At 40.8% G+C, this 22,053-nt stretch overlaps 1 long non-coding RNA gene across 1 annotated transcript in view; it reads right to left on the bottom strand.

The window, feature by feature from the left end:
• Positions 1–1,452: 1,452 nt before the first annotated feature.
• Positions 1,453–22,053, bottom strand: part of LOC132378951 (uncharacterized) — a 36,518-nt gene continuing 15,917 nt past the window's right edge. The window contains exon 3 of the long non-coding RNA XR_009507242.1: positions 1,453–9,465. This is a non-coding gene — a long non-coding RNA (uncharacterized LOC132378951). The remainder of the gene's footprint in view (positions 9,466–22,053) is intronic.

The following is a 22,053-nucleotide window of genomic DNA, read 5'->3' as shown; positions in this document are numbered from 1 at the left end:
AACATAAAAATTGCTGTTGCTACTAATTGAAAATGTTGTCAGTAAACATTTTTGACAGATTGGTACCACAGCCCGCATTCAAAATCAACCTGCAAATCAGTTTTAAAACATAAATTTTTTCCTCATCCTACGTAGTATTCTCTGTGTGGAGTTACACATATTGATGGTAAACAGTCGACAGACTCACTTGAGGATAAAGGGATCCCATCTGGAAATTCCACATGGGTCACCTCTGATGAGCTTCAGTTTATCTTTTAAGTATCAACACAGGGTTTTGTATGTATAATACCTTCCCCTTTGAGAGGACAGTTTTAGGTTAGCGTGAAATATGACAGGAATCACAGGTGTAGGTGCATTTGATAATTGATTTTCAAGTCATATGGGAAAGCAAAGCAATCTGATTTAATTTCATTATATAACAATATATCTGTCATATTATCCAACTATTTCTACAAATGCTTCTCCCTCAGAAAGTGGTGTCCAGCAGCAGTATGCTTTGGATTTTAAATTTTCTTCAAGTCTGTGAGTCTGAAATACTGGAGATGCAGTGGAAGCAACAATAATGCAAGTTGGAAAGATGGCCTAGATTTTGAGGCAGCACTTGGTTTTACAACAATCTACTCTTTAGGTGACTGAATTCCATCACATTTTCTGTGACTCTCCAAATTATTTCGCTGTACAGCAAGCACTGGAAGACATGTAACTGACAAAATGTGAAATTTCAAATGTATTTTTCATGTTACTCTTTTTGGAAAGAGTAATTGCATGACATTTTGTGTGCAGGAACTAGATCCTCCTGGTTTCCCAACTATAATGGGTGCAGAAGTTATAGATTGCAATTGGAAAATTATGAATGCAAAAATTAACTTGTCTAGTAATGAAGACAGCTGGGATTGTTTTAGTTTATTCATTCTCCTAACCCAGAGATACTAGATTAGCATTGTTTGAGTACAATAAGAGCTTCAGATAGCTTGAGAGTTAAAATTCATCATGTGCAAAACGTCACTATTGTGAGGAAACAGCTCATCACTGCTCTTGCCATTTAGCAAGCAGCTGCAGAACAGAATTAGCATTTGTAGCCATTGTATTTGCTCGGTCATAATGTAAAACTAAAAGTTGGCAAAAATAAATATTCCTAACTAGATTGATATTCATGTCCAATGGCAATGTCAGCAAAGTACCCTGTTTATCTCCTTAATATTTGCTTGCCATTTTCTTTGCTTCTCCAGAACTCTTATACAATGCCACTCTAGTCACCACTCTGTGCCTAATCTCCCTGGACAGAAACATTACTTGTTCTTCAAGAGAGGAAGCACAGAATTGTCTGTTTGGTGATAATAAACCATGTGTAACCCCCTGGGTCGCCTCAGGCTCGCTCAGCTCGTTTCCGTCTGGGGGAGCAGCCTTCGGCCCCGCCAAACTGGGTAATCAGCTGGTGTGGATGCTGTGTGATGTCCCCGCCTCGCCCAAAAACAGACAGTACACCATAAGCGATTAAATGAGTACAATTTATAAAGGTTACTATAACTAAGTGATTAATAACGATACAGTATATATGAAGAGAAAAAATAAAGAAAAGGCGCCAAACTTATCAAAGTCCAAACCACTTCGTGCACAACCATTGGAGCTCAATTACTGAAGTCTTCTGGCCACCATTCGATCCCCTCCGAACTCCTCGACTCGCAGCTCAGGACCCTCCGAACTCCTCGACTCGCAGCTCAGGGCCCTCCGAGTGGTCAACCAAGCACATCTAGCTTCATCCCCCCTCCTCAGAGTACCTCTGGGCCTCGGACCCCCGCTTGGAGTCCGATCCTCGCCCAGTTTACAGCATTGCGTCCTCTCTCTCGACCCCCTAGCGCCGATCTGCCCAAAAGCCCGTCAACAAAAGCTTACAGACTCAGAAGAAAGAACATTAATCCCCATTTGGTTTAAAAAGGAATACCATTCTCATTATCAGTAAATTTTAACAAACAAGCTTCCAGCACTCTCTCGCAACAAAGAAACATTCCTGTAAACAAAACAAAGAAACCCTTTCCCAACAGTAACAAAGAAAAAAGAAGAAACCGTCCTTTACACATGGAAATGAATTTTTGTACAGTATTCACTTAACTGATCTTTAAAATTAAATAAATTCTGTTAGAATGTTACTGAAGAGGCACTAAGCTTATGTTTACTTCAACAAAATTATACATAATATTTTTTAAAAAATTGAGCTGGCGTTAAAGGCTAAACCACGCTGGCACCGTTCTGTGCCGCTGTGCACCGATTAACATAGAGATGCCAATTTGATATCGCAGGTGGCATTCTGGCAGATAAAGGACATCAAAATAATGATTTGGACAAATTGGTGATACATAAGTTCATGAAATGTAAAATTTGAAAGTTTTTGCTGAACTGAAAGAGAATAAGACCCAAATGTTCTACTCATCTAAGAATGTCTCCCAGACGACTATGACATGGGGATGAATGTGCACAATGTTCTTTTCTCTGAAGGTTTAGCTTCCAGCTGGTGTTGTGAGATAAAACATGGACCACAGCTGTATAAGTATCAGTTAATTAAGTTTGTATCACACGGGAAATTTAAACAATTTAGCTTACTTAAAATAAAATTGCTCAATATTAGTAAGTAGGATTGGGTATATAGTTAAAGCTTAGTTTTGTTGATCATTGAGAAAAGATCTCAACAGTTTTTTTGTCAGTGAGCACGGACATCCTCAATTACCTTACTGCAAACCATAATTTCTATGCAGCCATTCTAAGTTGAAGAGCCCTTTTTTAGCAATAAGATATTTTGCCTAAAACTGCATTGGCTCTCTGCATTGTTTTGACAATTTACATACAACCACAAAATTAGTTTGCTTTGAAATTATATTTCATATAAAGAGACCAAAACTGGATGAGTAAATTAAATTGTAAATGCTGAAACTATACATTCCAAAGGCAAAGATATCAGTCAAGGTGAAAGAGAAAGACGTTATTTTTCTGGAACATATCTTCATGTGCTGATCTCTCCCCAATATATTTCCTGTTTTTAAGCTGCTTAGCACAATGTGGTTCACTTATTTGGCCTAGATTTATGATTGCTGAACAACTGAACTCAAACATTTAATTAAATTGAGAATTTGTGCAGATTGGAAATAACATCTCCAGCTCGCTAACAATCAACACTGGTGCACCACAGGGATGTGTGTTTAGCCCACTGCTATACTCTCACTACTCCCATGACTGGCTAGGCACAGCTCAAATGCCATCTATAAATTTGCTAACAATACAACCATTGTTGGCAGAATCTCAGATGGTAACAAGAAGGCATACAGGAGTAAGATATACCTGCTAGTTGAGAGGAGTTGCAGCACCTACCTTGCACTCAACATGAGTAAAAGCAAAGAACTGATTGTGGACGTCAAGAAAGGTAAGACAAGGGTACACACACCAGTCTTCATAGAGGGGTCAGAAGTGAGCAATTGCAAGTTCCTGGGTATCAATATCCCTGAGGATCTAACCTGTAGCCAACATATCGATGGCTATACTTCATCAGGAGTTTGAGGAAATTTGATATGTCACCTAAAACACAAGCAAATCTCTACAGATGTACCTTGGAGAGCGTTATAACTGGCTGCATCACGGTCTGGTATGGGGGGACAGTTGGGGAGGCTACTGCAGGGAGTCGAAGTAAGCTGCAGAGAGTTGTAGAATTAGTCAGCTCCTTTATGGCCTCTGGAGTATCCAGGACATCTTCGAGGAGTGGTATCTCAAAAAGGTGACACCTATCATTAAGGGCACGATGCCACCACACAGGACATGCCCTCTTCTCACTGCTACCATCAGGAAGGAGGTACAGAAGCCTGGAGGACGGCATGCACTCAACAATTCAGGACTTTTCCCCTCTGCCATCCAGTTTCTGAACCCCTGAACACACCTCACTACTTTTTATTTCTAGTCTCTCTTTTTTTGCACTACTTATTTAATTTAACTATTATATTTAACATTGTAGGTTCAGCGGATCTTCTAATATACAGAAACAAACTGCAACAAATTCAGAGTGGATTACATGATTAATGCATTTACTCTTGTTATTTTTGAAACTACCTCCAAACATTATCCTGGAAAATAGTTTCCGATCTTATGTTTCAACCAAAGTACTTTTATGTTTTTACAAGAGAACAGTAATTAGGTTGCTCCATTCCATAACATTTCATTTCTCTGTTAGCTTTATTCTTATCTCGTTTACACATTTATTCTTTAGAAGCTCCATCCTATCAACTGTTGTCAAAACATCCCCTCCTGCCATAAAACAAATCACCTGTCATTAAAAAAAACAGCTTCTTCCCATAAAACATGCATAAAAGTTTTTTCATCCTGTCACATTACATTTTACAAAAGTTACAAATTCATGAAGACTTCATGGTTACAGATATATTTCCACACTGCAATTCACAATTTTTTCTCTGTATTATCATGCATTGCATTCTACTGTTGTTGCAAGTTAACAAATGTATTCTGGTAATATTAAACCTGATTCTGATTCTGAATTGGAAATATTAGAATTAGTAGTGGAAGAATGTGATGACAGAATTGTTATTAAAATCCATTTGGTTTATGAATACCCTTTCCTAATCCCTCCTCCCTCTTCTCCCTCCTGCCATCTGGGAAAAGGCACCGAAACATTCGGGCTTTCACGACCAGACAATGTAACAGTTCCTTCTCCCAAGCCATCAGACTCCTCAATACCCAGTGTCTGGTCTGACACCAACTTACTGCCCTTGACTGTGCCTATTGTCTTGTTTATTATTTATTGTAATGCCTGCACTGTTTTGTGCACTTTATGCAGTCCTGGGTAGGTCTGTAGTCCGGTGTAGTTTTTTTTTTAGTTGTTTTATGTATTTCAGTGTAGTTTTTGTATTGTTTCATGTAGCACCATGGTCCTGAAAAACATTGTCTCGTTTTTACCGTGTACTGTACCAGCAGTTATAGTTGAAATGACAATAAAAAATGACTTGACTTGACTAATCTGATTTACAGATAACTTCAGATGATTACATTTTAACAAATTTCTGAGAGCCCTGTAAAGCATTAATTGTAGAAATGGATTGTAAATACCACATCTACTAGTGACATTCACATCCTGTAAATGAATGAATGAAAACTATGCAGGAGCACAGGTTTTTTTTTAAATAAAGGGAAAAGTCTTTAGCCTGAAAATTTCACTACTTCTCTTTGTACCAATGCTGCCTGGCCTACTGAGTGTTTCCAGCATTTTCTGTTTTATTTCAGATTTCAGATGTGAGAGTAAGAGTTCGACATGGACTAGAAGGGCCAAGATGGCCTGTTTCCGTGCTGTAATTGTTATGTGGTTAATTTCTTCAGCATCTGCACTTATAATTTTATTTATTTATATTTATTTGGAGATACAGCATGGAACTGGCCCTTTCAACCCAATGAGCTACATTGTACAGCAACCCACCTATTAAACACTAACCTAATCACAGGATTATTTACAATGACCAATTAACCTACTAACCAGTACAGCTTTGGACTGTGGGAGTAAACCAGAACTCCCAGAGGAACACAATGTGGTTCATGGGGAAAATGTATGAACTCCATACAGACGGCACTGGAAATGAACTCTGAACTCTGGAACACCCCGATCTGCAATAGCACCGTGTGAACCACGGTGCTTTCTTTTATTTTTAATTGTTTGGCAAAGATTGAGTCTATTGTCCAGTCAAAAACAGAAAAAACTCTTTTTTAACCTTAAAGACAGGTGCTTAGAGATCTTTTGGTAGATGGAGAAAGAATTCATCAAGCAGAAAATAAAATGCATTAAACTGAATACAAGTAATGCGATTGTTTGGAAATGGAATTATTTGTCAATTACTTCTCTTAGTTTCTTCCATTAATTGCTCTTTCCATAAAATTAATAGTGATTTTACATTTACCTTGTTCTGGGCACTTGTATTATACAGCAATGATTTTACGGTATGCATCTGTCAGTTGAAAGGAAGTTCATTTCGAAGTTTAATGATTTTACATATCATTCCAAAGAGATTTCTTATTGATCTCAGGAATGACTTGCATCCATCCTGCATGGCAGATAAAGTCAGTGTAAGATCCACAAATGACACAAAGGTTGCAGGTGCTGTGGATAGTGTGGAGGACTGTCCGAGGTTACAGCAGGACATTGGTGGGTTGCAAAACCGGGCTGAGAAGTGGCAGATGGAGTTCACCCAGATAAGTGTGAAGTGGTTCATTTTGGTAGGTCAAATATGATGGCAGAATATAGTATTAATGGTAAGACTCTTGGCAGTGTGGAGGATCAGAGGGCTCTTGGGGTCTGAGTCCTTAGAACGCTCAAAGCAGCTGCGCAGGTTGACTCTGTGGTTAAGAAGGCTCATGGTGTATTGGCCTTCATCAATCATGGAATTGAATTTAGGAGCCGAGAGGTAATGTTGCAGCTATATAGGACCCTTGTCAGATCCCACTTGGAGTACTGTGCTCAGTTCTGGTGGCCTCACTACAGGAAGAATGTGGAAGCCATAGAAAGGGTGCAGAGGAGATTTACAAGGATGTTGCCTGGATTAGGGAGCATGCCTTATGAGAATAGGTTGAGTGAACTTGGCCTTTTCTCCTTGGAGTGAAGGAGGATAAGTGGTGACCTGATAGAGATGTACAAGATGATGAGAGGCATTGATCACGTGGATAGTCGGAGGCTTTTCCCCAGGGCTGAAATGATTGCCACAAGAGGACACAGGTTTAAGGTGCTGGGGAGTAGGTACAGAGGAGATGTCAGGGGTAAGTTTTTTACTCAGAGAGTGGTGAGTGCGTGGAATGGGCTGCCAGCAACTGTGGTGGAGGCGGTTACAATATGGTCTTTTAAGAGGGTTTTAGACAGGTACATGGAGCTTAGTAAAATAGAGGGCAATAGGTAAGCCTAGTAATTTCTAAGGTAGGGACGTGTTCGGCACAACTTTATGGGCCAAAGGGCTTGTATTGTGCTGTAGGTTTTCTATGTTTCTAAATGGTGCCATAGGTAGAGCAAAATATACTTGATGTGATGGGTGGGTGGGATAGTACACAAGCCATAAATGTTGTGATGAGCTTTTTCTGCCATTTTAATTTGGGTTTCAGCATTCTGTTGGCAAAAAGACTCAGGTTCTCAGTGCCTTCTAGAATGCTCTTTCCTCATTCTCATCAGTCACTGTTCAGGGATTCCTGTGAGAACATCCTAGAAGCATTTTATCTGTCCTCCTAGTAGTCCCTTGCTCTGGAATAAAATGTCTGATTCAGGGAGTCGTATGTTAGGAACCACCAATGCAGCCACAGTATTGGGGATATTGTTGTGGAGAAGATGCTGAAAACGGGTTGTGGGTTTTTCCCAAGACAGTATTGGTGTACCTTTCCTGGATTTTGTCTAGCATGGGTAATCCACATCTTCAAACCATACAAGGCTGCAGGGATCACTGCTGCTCAAGGCCACTGCTTTCTCTTAGTTTGAACATAAAGAAAACAGCCAATTGACTTAGTTCTTTGCAAAACAACTAGAAATGAGAAGAAATTATCTGTCATAGTCTGTTGAACTGCAGTAATTACTGCACGTGAAGTTGAGGTCTTGAGTGCTTGAGGTAACAAACGACTGCTGGCATACTAAAATGATAGTGAATTTCCTCAATACTACAGGAAACCTGTCAACTATTAAACCAAAGCACAAGATTTTGCAGATTCTGTAAATCCAGAGTAATACACACAAAGTCCTACAGGAACTCAGGTGGTCAGGCAGCACCTATTGAGACGAATACAGAGTCGATGTTTTGGGCCAAGACCCTTCATCAGGACTCTAAACCTTTACACATGTCATGAGATCTGCTTCTCAAGTCAGTTAGAATAACACACGCAGTGTTATTCTGACAATAAAAGCATTAGCTTTAAGTTTTGTTTAGTTTTAACTATTGTTATGCTGTTTACTTGAAATATAAATGTCTGGAACTGAAAAGAACTGTGTTATGATTAGGATATCAATATATTGGGGACTACTCATCACCAGTATTTTGAGAAAGTAGAACTATTAGTAGTTAATCTATTACTAAAGTCACTGATGGTAGCCATTTTTCTGACTGCAGCCCAACATTTTAAGCACTCTAGTAAATTCAGTAGTAATGAACCATATTTTATTTGCACATGAGAAATTAATATATCTTATTTGTTTGCAAAATGACCGAGTCCATTGTCTCATTTTTATTTTGAAACACAGGGAAAGCAGTGGCCTGTTGAGCAGCTGTGATTCCTGCTCAGCTTGTATGTTTTTAAGATGTGGATTACCCATCCCAGTCAGAGCACAGGAAAAATATCACTGATGATGTTTCCACCACAAAATCTTCTGAACAAACCTATTGGTCTCTGTACAGGTGGTCATGGGTACATGATAAATTGCTTTATTATTATCACATGTACTGAGGTACAGTGAAGAGCTTGTTTTACATACAGTTCATACAGATTAATTTATAAAAGTTATTATCAAAGTACATATATATATATATACATAGATTCATTTTCTTGCAGGCATACTATAACAAGAGAGCTATGGATGGTGGTGAACCTAAGTTTGGAGTAAGGTTTAGAATTAACGCAGACTCAGAATGAATAAGATGACACAGGCAAAATCGAAAGACAAAATCACAAAGGTGAGCACAAGAAATGGAACTCCTGTGATTGAGCACTGAGTGCTCAGCCCGAGGCCTTTCTATGAAGGAATGTAGCAGGCAATAATTGGCAGATTGTTTTAAAGCATCAGTGGCAGTGAACCATACTCCAGGGGAATAGATCGCTGTAACTTGGATGCCTGCCACTGTTCAGTCAGGACCATCACAGATCCGCCCTCCTCCTCCATGGTCGGCTCCTGATAGACAAGGGTGATCAGAATGGGTCTGGTGAAAGCCCTCTATCAAAGTAGAGTCCTCAATATCCCGTGAAGAAGGAATCCAGCTTCTTTCTTCTTGTCCATATCCCTCCCAAACCACGACGTGCTGCCTTTTACCTCAAACAATGCAGTGTTCAAAAGCCACCATACTGTATAGGTGGGTTGTCCCTCAACAATTTTGGGAAGTGGAGGTGTTTTGGGAACCACAGCCAAGAGACTGGCATAGAATAATAACAACAGCATGGAAGCTGTCCTTTTGCCTGATGGTTCATGCTTTCCAGCTTTTATATCTTCTGTCTAATGCGACCAAGAGAAGAGAGAACATTTGGGCTTGGTGGAGACTTTGGTTATGCTGGCCACTTTACTGTAGCAGCGAGAACTGTAGGGAGTTCATGGAGGGGAAGCTGATTTTCATGACATGCTGAGCTGTGCCAAAAACTCTGTCTCTTGCCATTGGACTGGGCTTCAGAACTTGAACCGAGCTGCCTCCATGAAATGTTCAGACAGGTCTCTCTTCCTGTGCATCTGACTAATTTTTTAAAAGAATTGCTCTGTGCATGGGAGAAAAATATACTCAGAAAAATGAGACATAACAACAGTTGTTGGCTAAACAGTCACTCAGAATCAGATTCCAGTATTTGCTGCAGCTGTAAAATAAGCATCTAAATGAATGAAAATGTTTAACCATCTCTTTTAATTTTTATACCATATATCAGAATTAATTCTTCTACGTCAGCTACTCAAGATTCGAGATTCAAAAACTTTATTGTCATTCTAACCGTACATCAGCTCTGCAGGGCAGAATGAGACAGCATTTCCCAGGAGCAGTGCAATCATAACATAACAAGCGCAACACTAAATAATAAACATAACAATAAATAGTAAAACACAACAGCCACGTGTCAGTTAAAAACAAGTTATAAGTGTCCAGTGCAAGTTAAAAGTTCCAAAGCAGAGTCAGATAGAGCAGCTATTTAGCAGTCTGACTGCCTGTGGGAGGAAGCTGTTTAGTAGCCTTGTGGTTTTAGTTTTGATGCTCCTGTAATGTTTACCTGATGGCAGAAGAACAAACAGTTCATGGAGAGGATGTGAGGGGTCTTTAATGATGTACCGTGTCTTCTGGAGGTATCGACTCTGCAAGAGGTCTTGGACAGAAGGTAGGGAGACCCCAATAACCTTCTCTGCTCACCTAACCACCCTCTGCAAGGTTTTTTTGTCAGCAGCACTGCAGCTGGAGTACCAGGTTGTGATGCAAAAATGAAGCCATTTGGTACTCTGGCCAGCAAAATATTTTATTAAAAATAACTTGTGACATAACAAAATTGTAAGAATTGATGCCTTTTCTGGCTCAAAAGATATACAGTATGTTGACACTCTTGATTTGTGAGGACTGCACCAACAGGCATTTACCTCTAGGGGGCTCCATCTGCCCTCTGTGAAAATGCAAGGTTCCATGCTCCATATAAATAAAGAAGGGTTGTGGATTTATCTCTGAGATAACTAAAACAGATAATCATGTTATTTTCACATTGTGTTGACATAAGTTGGCAATTGTACACTAAGTGGCTACTGTATTTGGTGCACTTGCACACCTACTCATGAATGCAAACATCTAATCAGCCAATCATGCGGCAGCAACTCAATGCAAAAAAGCATGCAGACATGCCCAAGATGTTCAGTTGTTGTTCAGACCAAAATCAGAATGGGGAAGTGACGTGATCTGAGTGACTTTGACCATGGAATGATTACTGGTGCCAGGTAGGGCAGTTGTTTGAGTATCTCAGAAACCACTGATCCCCTGGGGTTTTCACACACAAATCTCTAGCCTTTACAGAGAATGGTGCAAAAAACAAAAAAAAAAACCACCCAGTGAACAGTTCTGTGGGCAAAAGCTCCTTGTTAGTGAGAGAGGTCAGAGGAGAATGGCCAGAGTGTTACAAGCTGACAAGAAGGGAGTTCGAGCTATGCCCAATCAGTGAATGGAAGTGGGAGGAGAAGAGGCGACTTCACACAGGTATGTGCTTGAAGATTAAAAATCAATGCTTCAGGTAGTTTTTGGTTACTGAACTATGACAAATCAGTGAACCAGATTCACTAGCAACCACAAATAAAAATAAGGTTGGGGCAAGTGAGGTGGCCGTTGTTGGAGTGAGCCAAGTATTGGAGCGAGGAGGCTTTGGCTTTGTCTTATCAGGCTTAGGCGAAATCTGGCTTGGGGGAGATAAGTATCTGGTAAGTTTCCTCTTCTTTATTCTCTGTTCCTTGTCTGTTAGGGCACAATTAGTGTATTGTATTCATTGTGTGAGATGTGGAAATTCTGGGAGACCTCCAGCCTTTCGGATAGCCACATCTGCACCAGGTGCACCGAGCTGAAGCTCCTTGAAGAATGTGTTAAGGAACAAGAGCTGCAGTTGGATGACCCATGGCGCACATGAGAGACTGAAAAAGTGATAAGACCGTAAGATATAGGAGTAGAATTAGGCCATTCAGCCCATAGAATCTGCTCTACCACTCAATCATGGCTGATCTGACTCTTCCAGTCATCTGAACACCCCTGCTTTCTCACCATACTCTTTGATGCCCTGGCTAATCAAGAACCTGATTAAATACACCCAATAACTTGGCCTCCATAGCCGCTCAAGGCAACAAATTCCACAGATTTACCATCCTCTGACTAAAGTAGTTAGGAGCTACAGGGAGGTAGTCACTCTTGGTTGCAGGAGACGGGTAATTGGGTGACTGTCAGAACAAAGGGAAATGGGCAGTCAGTACAGAATGCCCCTGTGGCCCACAAGAAGAAGTATATTGTTTTGGATGACCTACCAGAAGGGAACCACAGCAACCAGGGCTCTGACACTGAGTCTGGTACTGTGTCTCAGAAGAGAAGAGAAGTGAAGAGGACTGCAGGAGTCACAGGTGATTCCATAGTTAGAGGAATAAAGGCAAGATTTTGCGAATGTGATAGAGACACCAGGATGATATGTTGACTCTCAGGTACCAGGGTCAGAGATATCTCAAATCAGGTCCATGGAATTCTAAAGGGGAAGGTTGAACAGCTAGAAGTCTTGGTACATTTGGCACCAATGACATAAGTAGGAAAGGCAGGGAGGCCCTGCAGAGAGATGCTAAGTTAAGAAATTTCACATCACATGCTGGTGATAATAAACCTAATTCTGATTCTGAGATTTTAGGGAGCTACTGCAGGTAGGAAGCTGAAAAGCAGGACCACTGGCATAGTAATCTCCAGATTGCTGCCTGTGCCCTGCACCAGTGAGGGTAAGAATAGGAGCATTTGGTAGATAAATGTGTGGCTGAGGAACAGGTGCAGAGGTAGGGGTTCAGATATCTGGATTATGGGGATCTCTTCTGGGGAAAGTATGACCTGTACAAAAGGGATGGGTTATATCTGGAAGAGAGGGGTAACCCATATCCTTGTGGGCAGGTGTGCTAGGGCTGCTCAAGAGGGGTTAAACTAATTTGGCAGGGGGGGATAGGAACTGGATTGATAGAGTTGAGGATGGGGTATTTGGTTTACAAATGGAGGCAGTGTGTAGTGAGACTGCTAGCAAGGATAGACTGACAATAAGGCAAAATTGCAGTTAACAGGATGAGTTGCAATGTAAAAGAGGGTTAAATTGAAAAGGGTGATGAATTCAGGACTAAATGTGTTATATTTGAATACACAGAATATACGGAATAAGGTAATGAACTTGTTGCTCAGTTAGAGATTGCCATGTATGATGTTGTGAGCATCACTGAAATGGCTGAAAGAATATTATAGTTGGGAATTTAACATCCAAGGACACACATTATATTGAAAGGACATTCAGGTATGCAGAGGGGATTGGGTGGCTCTGTTGGAAAAAAATGTAATCAAATCCACAGAAAGAGGAGACGTAGGATTGGAAGGTGTAGAAACATTGTAGGTAGAGCTAAAAACCTGCAAGGGTAAAAAGACCCTGATGGGAGTTATATACAGGCCTTCAAACAGCAGCAAAGATGTGGGCTAAAAATTGTGACAGGAGATAGAAAAAATAAGCTAAAAAGGCAATGTTATGATTGTCATGGGGGATTTCAATATGCAGGTAGATTGGGAAAATCAGTTTGGTGCTGGATCCCCAGAGAGAGAATTTGTAGAATGCCTGCAAGATGGCTTTTTAGAACAGCTCATGACTGAGCCCAGTAGGGGATTAACTAATCTGGACAGTGTTGTGCAATGAATTGGAATTGAGAGTTTAAGGTAAAGGGACCCCCAGGAGTCAGTGATCATAATATGATAGAATTCCCATTGCAATTTGAGAGGGAGAAGCTAAAGTCAGATGTATCAGTATTATAGTGGAGTAGAGGGAATTACAGAAGCATGAGAGAGAAGCTGGCCAAAGTTGATTGGAAGGAGATGCAAGCAGGGATGATGGCAGAGCAGCAATGGCTTCTGGGAGCAATTCAGAATGTGCAGGGTTGATATATCCCGAAGAAAAATTCTAAAGGCAGGATGATGCAACCATGGTTGATAAGGGAAGTCAGAGCCAAAATGAAAGCCAAAGAGACTGCACATAATAGAGCAAAAATTAGTGAGAATTTAGAGGATTGGGAAGCTTTTGAAAACCAATGGAAGGCAACTAAAAAAGTCACAAGGAGGAAAATGATGGAATGAAGGTAAACTAGCCAATAATATTAAAAATATAAAAAGTTTCTTCAGATATATAAAGAGTAAAAGAGAGGCGAGAATAGGTATCAGACTGCTAGAAAATGATGCTGCAGAGGTAGTAATGGGGGATAAGGGAATGGTGGACAACTGAATGAGTATTTTGCTCACTGTGAAAGACTCTAGCAGTATGCTGTAAGTTCAAGGGTGTCGGGGCGGATGTGAGTGAAGTTGTCATTACTAGGGAGAAGGTGTTTGGGGAACTGAAAGGTCTGGGGGTGGATAAATCACCTGGACCAGATGGTCTATGCCCTATGATTCCAAAAGAGGTAACTGAAGAGATTGTGGATTTCAGGATTTTTCAGGAATCAATAAATTCTAGGATGGTTTAGGAGGACTGAAATATTGCAAATAACATTCCACTCTCCACGAAGGGAGAGAGGCATAGGAAAGAAAATTATAGGGCAGTTAGGTTGACCTCAACGGTTGGGAAAATTTTGGAGTGGATTGTTCAGGATGTGGTTTTGGGCTATTTGAAGGCACATGATAAAATAGGCTGGAGTTAGCATGTTTTCCTTATAGGAAAATCTTGCCTTACAAATCTGTTGGAATTCTTAGATGAAATAACAAACAGGATAGAAAAAGAAGAATAGGTTGATGTTGTGTACTTAGATTTTCAGAAGGCCTTTGACAAGATACCACACATGAGGCTGCTGAACAAGTTAAGAGCCCATGGTATTACAGGAAAGATACTGGCATGTATATTGTTGTGTCTGTGCACAACTACATATGAATTAGATAAAAGGACTCATGGGAGATGGTGTGGCGACCCATTTCCTGGCACATCCGAACCGGCTCACAATTAGATAGCCTACGGGGGTTTGCGAGCACAGAGCTTTGGAGCCTCTGTGCCACGGGGGGCAGGTTGAGGGAGGCTTAAAAGTGAGGCTGAGGATTATGAATAAAGTTTTTTCCTTCGACTGCAGTTACCGACTCCATGTCGTAATTTTAGCGCTGCGTGCAGCACACCGCTACAATTGGTGACCCCGACAGTCCAAACGATTTTTGGACCAGAAATGACTGACGCCGCCTCTGTTCATGCGGTTTCGTTGAAACTGCCGGGTTTCTGGACACAGCGACCGAACCTATGGTTCCAGCAAGCCGAAGCCCAATTCCACATTCGCCAGATCACCTCAGAGGACACCCGCTACTACTACGTGGTGAGCTCCCTCGACCAGGACACAGCGGCCCAGGTCGCGGAGTTCGTACAGTCGCCCCCGGCAGACGGCAAGTACACGGAATTCAAAGCCCTGCTCCTCAGGACTTTCAGACTCTCACGGCGCGAGCGGGCTGCCCGTTTACTGCACCTGGATGGCTTGGGCGACAGACCTCCATCGGCTTTAATGAATGAGATGTTGTCTCTGGCCGACGGACACACACCCTGCCTCATGTTTGAGCAGGCATTCCTGGAGCAGCTGCCCGAGGACATACGCCTGCTGCTGTCCGACGCAGATTTCAGTGACCCCCGGAAGGTGGCAGCCCGGGCGGACTTGCTGTGGAACGCCAAAAAGGTGAGTGGGGCGTCCATCGCACAGATCTCCCAGCCACGCTCCCAGCAGCAAACCAGTCCAGGCCCGGCCGCAGAGCCCGCCAACCCCCAGCCCAATGAACACTGGTGCTTCTACCACCAGCGGTGGGGCGCAGAAGCCCGCCGTTGTCACCTGCCCTGCATGTTCCCGGGAAACCCCAGGGCCAGCCGCCGCTGATGGCTACGGCGGCTGGCCATCGGGATAGCCTCCTGTATGTGTGGGACAGAAGGTCGGGTCGCCGGTTTTTGGTCGACACTGGTGCCGAGATCAGCGTTTTACCTCCGACGAGTTACGACACCTGCAGCAGGGCACCGGGGCCCCCCCTGAGGGCCGTAAACGGCAGCACAGTAAGGACCTATGGCACCCGTCAGGTGTAGCTACAGTTCGGCTCCAGCCAGTTCACGTGGGACTTTGCACTGGCTGCTGTAGCCCAACCGCTTTTTTGCGGGCTCACAGCCTACTGGTCGACCTGCCCAGGAAGAGACTGGTACACGTCGAGACCTTTCAGATGTTCTCCCTGGGTGCAGCCCAGTTGCCAGCCCCTCACCTCGGCTCCATCACGCTGTCCAACAACGACTTCACCAGGGTCCTGGCGGATTTCCCATCGGTTCTGGCACCGCAGTTCACAGCGGCCATGCCCCGACACAGCGTACAGCACCACATCCCGACCCAGGGATGAGAAGGAAATGGATCATCATGATGAAATGGTGGAACAGACTCAATGGGCCAAATGGCCTAATTCTGCCCCTATATCTTATGGTTTAATAACTCAAGTAATCACGCGATACAACAGTGATGTGGAGAACAGCATCTCTGAATGCACAACTGTTGAACTTTGAAGTAGATGGGCTACAGCAGCAGAAGACCACGAACATACACTCAATGGCCACTTTATAAGGTAAATGAGGTACCTAATAAAGTGCCCAATGCATGTATTTTCCATGTTATAACATTGACTAAAATGTTTTTGGCTATAAAATACAGGGATATTTTGAAAGGAACATGAGAGGTACCAGATAACTACAAACATTTTTTTGTTGTTCGTCATAGCAGGAGTTTATCTGTAAAAAGTAATTTCATTTACCCTGATTAAAACTCAATTTTAGTTAGATATTTAACAGAGCTACATGAAATGTAGAAAGCAGTAAACTGGTTAAGTTAAAGTTGATCTCCATAGTGGTATTGCTTGTTCTTCACCTCTGATTTCTCTGCTTTCCATTTTTACTTCATTCTTTCCTCAGTCTCCCAGTTTAGGTTTCTACACTCTACCATTTTGGTTTAAACCCTTCCCAAGAGCTCTAGCAAATGCTCCCTCATGGATATCGGTCCTGGTCCTGTCCATGAGTAACTTATTCTACCTTTCCAGAACCGGTTCCAATGTCTCAAGAATTTATATCCTTCCACTTGCAACACTTCTCCAACATCCATCTCCTGTTCCTCGTGAGCTGGTGGAGGAAGCCTGTGTAGGTTATCTCTACAGTTCAGGTTAAGGCCATAAAACATAGGAGCTGAATTAGGCCACTCAGCCCAGGTTTAAATAAGATTCCTCCTCATTCTTATAAGCTTCAGCAAGTCCAGGCCCAGAGCCATCAAACACTCCCCATATGTTAACCCTTTGATCCTGGAATCGTTCTTGTGGTTCTTCTCTTGATCCTCTCCATTGCCAGCACTCTTGTTCTTGGATAAGGAGCCCAAAACTGCTCACAATGCTCCTAGTGTGGTCTGAAGAATGCTCAGTATCACATCCTTATTCTTATATACTAGTCCTCTCAAAATGGATTTCTTTTTAAGGTGCACTCATTTTCAACTCCTGGTAATTTTTTTGATAAATAGATTCTGGGAAAAATTATTTAGCTATACTCTTGATTCACCACTACAACTATTATTTCCAAACCAAGGTGTACAAAGCAAGAAGAAATTGGGGAAAATAGAATATGCATACAGTGATGCATCGCTATTGAGAATTTCACATAGTCCAAAAAGCAGTGTCTGCAATAGCTCATGCACTTCACAGTTTAGCCACTTGTGACTCTAATGAGGGTCCATTCCTGAACAAATCTTGTGCAAACATTTCGCACTTTAAGCCATGGGAAGTAAGATATTTTTGTTATGAATTTTCAGATTCTGTTTACCATTGACAATATTTACATTTTTTACCTTTAAAAGATTAATTTAGCAATATTATTTTTTTCAGTGTCAACATACAGCTACTTCATTACCTGAAAGAAGTTAACGTTACAAAACAATGTGGTAATCTTATTGCATCATACGATATCATGAACTGGCAACTGGATGCAAATGTTTCAGACTGTTGGTCTTTTTGATGCTTCAACAACTCCTGAGCAAGAGCTTTTGATTGATGAAAACAGTGTTATGTGGAGTGATGGGCAAAAAAGGTAATTATATTGCCCAATTTATTAAATTATTTTCATGCAAAAATAAAACTATATATTTCATGTTTTAAGGAGTGAAACACTGTACCAAGTTAGGACTGGTTTCCATGAATAGTTTATCATAAATTGTTTGTTATTGACAGGACAGACTAGATGCAGAATTTAAACCAGATTTTTTAAAAATGTAGAATAAATGTTCATAATCCATTTTCTGTGCAGAGTTTTAAAATTTTGAAAATAGAGAAATGGAAAGATTGAGGAGTTAGGAAAAACTTGAAGATCATTACATCTTTCTGAAACAACACAAAAAAGTGTGTAGATGAAACAAGCCTTGAGCAAGGATAGTTTATGAAATTTTAACATAGCAAGTTATTCTCAAAGAGCATAATTTTGCACTCATCTGGATTGCATCTTCTAGACAGGTATATTAGTATGTTAAGAGAAGGCTTTACAGATTTTTGCCTTTTCCAAATTTTGTTTTATAGGTGGCTGTCAAAAATACCATTTTTAATTGTATACTTAACATAATTAAATTAAATTGTGACTATTCATTAAAAGATATAAAAGGACTGATACTCAAAATACCAAAAAAAAACTTTGATAAAGATAAAGTCTGAATTAGGAATTGGAAACAGCTACTGTATAACTACTGTATTTCACAGGACATAAATTCAAATTAAATATCATTTTTATTTTGACACACAGAAAAACAGATGATCCTAAATACTGTTTTACATTATATATGACAGAATCAAGCCGAAAAGTCAGATAAATGACTGAAGTGCAACTGGTCATTTCAAAGCTCAGATTGATAAACCAAAATCTAATTTAATACCACAGTCATGAAACATTTCAAATTCCTTGCAACTTAAAAATCAGAAATTCATAGCAAAAAAGATAGATACATAGATCAGGCAAAATCTGAACATACATTTGAGTCTTAGTACGGACACATTAATGGACATTCATTAGGAAAAATCTCAGCAGGTGAAAGAAGAAACTGCTGGAAAATTTATATATTTTGTATCTGAAAGAAACCATTACTCTGAGGTAACCAGATAGCAAAGATCATGATCATAAAATCCAAAGAACATCATTGAGAAATAATTTATAAGTTTCCTTTCTGTTTTACTCTCGGGCAAAGATAATTGTACCTTGCTGATACAGATTCAATGTTAAAATAAAAATTATAAATGATTAAATTATCAAGGCAACAGAATGAAATTCTGAATGACAAATGAGAGAGCTAGCAATATTTCTGAAGAAATGAAACTTATCCTTCGTACTAAAGTTTTCTTTATCTTGTCCCATTACAATTTTTAACTTTGAATAGGTTGATAACATTGTAAATGAGTGAACTAATTGTTGTACGTAGTTATCTTTCATTTTTCATCCACCATACTGTAAGTGAATTATGTATCTCATCACAAATCCAGCCATGTGTATGTTTCACGATGTCAGACATAAACAAAGGAAAGCTGATATCTTACTATCTTTCCTTTCAGTTAGTCCTGACGAAGGGTCTCGGCCCGCAATGGCGACAGCGCTTCTCCCTATAGATGCTGCCTGGCCAGCTGTGTTCCACCAGCATTTTGTGTGTGTTGTTGTTTGAATTTCCAGCATCTGCAGATTTCCTCATGTTTGACTAATATATTGCTTTGCATTAGTTTAAAAAATCCCAAAAGATATCCATTGATCCACAATCTAACTGCAGTATATTACATGTAACTTTAATAATGGACGTGAACAGAATTGAATACTTATATTGAATACAGAATTGAATATTTCCTATTGTATTTGCATTGTGGTAGATCACAATCTCAGTCTGCAGTGAAAGTTTCCCAGCTGGAACAAAAAAAAAGCAGTATGGAAAGGAGAACCAATGTGCTGCCTTGATTGCAATGTGTTGATGGAAAAGTGAGCAATGAAACAGGTGTGTGAGAATGTAATGTGATCTTGTTTCTTTTTATTCACATTTTTGGAAACTACTGTAGGTGCATTTTGAGCAAATTGACATGTGGTTTCTTTTCATCCAAATTCACCAACTCTGCCAAATCACTTAATTGTATTTAAAACGATACCATCTATGCGATATATCCTTTGAATGCAAAATCAAATTGGAGGCAAACTTTGTTGTAGATTTATATATAACAATTTTGTATTCAAGCCACAAGTCCACCAAAAGTGCTAAACTCTTTTTCAAGAAATCTATAGATTGTTATGGCCAACATTTATTGCCCAATCTTAACTGCTTTTGAGAAGGTGGAGATGAGCCATATTTCGCATGGTTGCAGTCCTTTTAGTCTGATATTCTCACAGAGCTGCTCTAGCACAGCGTGTTTTTGGAGCTGTAATAATTGGCAGTTTTTCTTTGGCAGTTTAATGGGGGCACGACTGCGCAAGCGCGTGTAAGTCGGACCGTGAGGCAGCGGGAGTATTTAAAGAGAACAGTTAGACAGAGGCAGGCGATGGAGTGGCGGGGGACAGAGTAGGAAGGCTTTGCCTTGAGAGGCTTTGGCGAGCAGAGACTGAGGACAAGCTTCACTCCAAGTGAGGTAAGGCAAGGTAAGTTCCTTTAAAAGGAGAAAGTTTCAAAAGTTGAGGCAATGTATTGGGTAGGGGGAGCGTTTGCTACTGCTGTTCAGGAGTCTTTAAACTAATGTGGCAGGGGGATGGGAACAAGTGCAGAGAGACAGAGGGGTGTAAAAGGAGGGTAGAAGCAAAAAGTAGTAAGGTGAAAAGTGAAAGTGGCAGGCAGGCAAATCCAGGGCAAAAAGCATAAAGGGCCACTTTTCAACATAATTGTACAAGGGCTAAGAGTGTTGTAAAAACAAGTCTGAAGGCTTTGTGTGTCAATGCGAGGAGCATTCGTAACAAGGTGGATGAATTGAATGTGCAGACAGTTATTAATGATTATGATATAGTTGGGATCACAGAGACATGGCTCCAGGGTGACCAAGGATGGGAGCTCAACATCCAGGGATATTCAATATTCAGGAGGGATAGACAGGAAAGAAAAGCAGGTGGGGTAGCATTGCTGGTTAGAGAGGAGATTAACGCAATAGAAAGGAAGGACATTAGCCTGGAGGATGTGGAATCGATATGGGTAGAGCTGCATAACACTAAGGGGCAGAAAACGCTGGTGGGTGTTGTGTACAGGCCACCTAACAGTAGTAGTGAGGTTGGGAATGGCATTAAACAGGAAATTAGAAATGTGTGCAATAAAGGAACAGTATTTCTTGGAGGATTTCTTGGAATGTATGCTGGATGGTTTTCTGAACCAACATGTCGAGGAACCAACGCGAGAGCAGGCCATTCTAGATTGGGTATTGAGCAATGAGGAAGGGTTAGTTAGCAATCTTGTCGTGCAAGGCCCCTTGGGTAAGAGTGACCATAATATGGTGAAATTCTTCATTAAGATGGAAAGTGACATAGTTAATTCAGAAACAAAGGTTCTGAACTAAAAGAAGGGTAATTTTGAAGGTATGAGATGTGAATTAGCTAAGATAGACTGGCAAATGATACTTAAAGGGTTTGACGGTGGATATGCAATGGCAAGCATTTAAAGATCGAATGGATGAACTACAACAATTGTTCATCCCAGTTTCGCAAAAGAATAAACCAGGGAAGGTAGTGCACCCGTGGCTGACGGGGGAAATTAGGGATAGTATCAAGTCCAAAGAAGAAACATATAAATTAGCAAAAAAAAGTGGCACACCTGAGGACTGGGAGAAATTCAGAGACCAGCAGAGGAGGACAAAGGGCTTAATTAGGAAAGGGAAAAAAGATTATGAGAGAAAGCTGGCAGGGAACATAAAAGCTGACTGTAAAAGCTTTTATAGATATGTGAAAAGAAGAAGATTGGTCAAGACAAATGTAGGTCCCTTACAGTCAAAAACAGGCGAATTGATCGTAGGGAACAAGGACATGGCAGACCAATTGAATAACTACTTTGGTTCTGCCTTCACTAAGGAGGACATAAATAATCTTCCGGAAATAGTAGGGGATCGAGGTTCTAGTGAGATGGAGGAACTAAGGGAAATACATGTTAGTAGGGAAATGGTGTTAGGTAAATTGAAGGGATTAAAAGCAGATAAATCCCCAGGGCCAGATGGTCTGCATCCCAGAGTACTTAAGGAAGTAGCCCGAGAAATAGTGAGTGCATTAGTGATAATTTTCAAAACTCCTTAGATTCTGGATTAGTTCCTGAGGACTGGAGGTTGCCAATGTAACCCGACTTTTTAAGAAAGGAGGGAGAGAAAAACCGGGGAATTATAGTTAATCTGACATCGGTGGTAGGGAAAATGCTAGAGTCAGTTATCAAAGATGTGATAACAGCACATTTGGAAAGAGGTGAAATCATTGGACAAAGTCAGCATGGATTTGTGAAAGGAAAATCATGTCTGAAGAATCTTTCAGAATTTTTTGAAGATATAACTAGTAGAGTGGATAGGGGAGAGCCAGTGGATGTGGTATATTTAGATTTTCAAAAGGCTTTTGACAATGTCCCAC

This window comes from Hypanus sabinus, chromosome 2 (genome assembly GCF_030144855.1).
Source record: "Hypanus sabinus isolate sHypSab1 chromosome 2, sHypSab1.hap1, whole genome shotgun sequence".
NCBI lineage: Eukaryota > Metazoa > Chordata > Chondrichthyes > Myliobatiformes > Dasyatidae > Hypanus > Hypanus sabinus.
The sequence above is the reverse complement of the archived record's forward strand: the minus strand, read 5'-3'. Positions and strand labels throughout refer to the sequence as shown.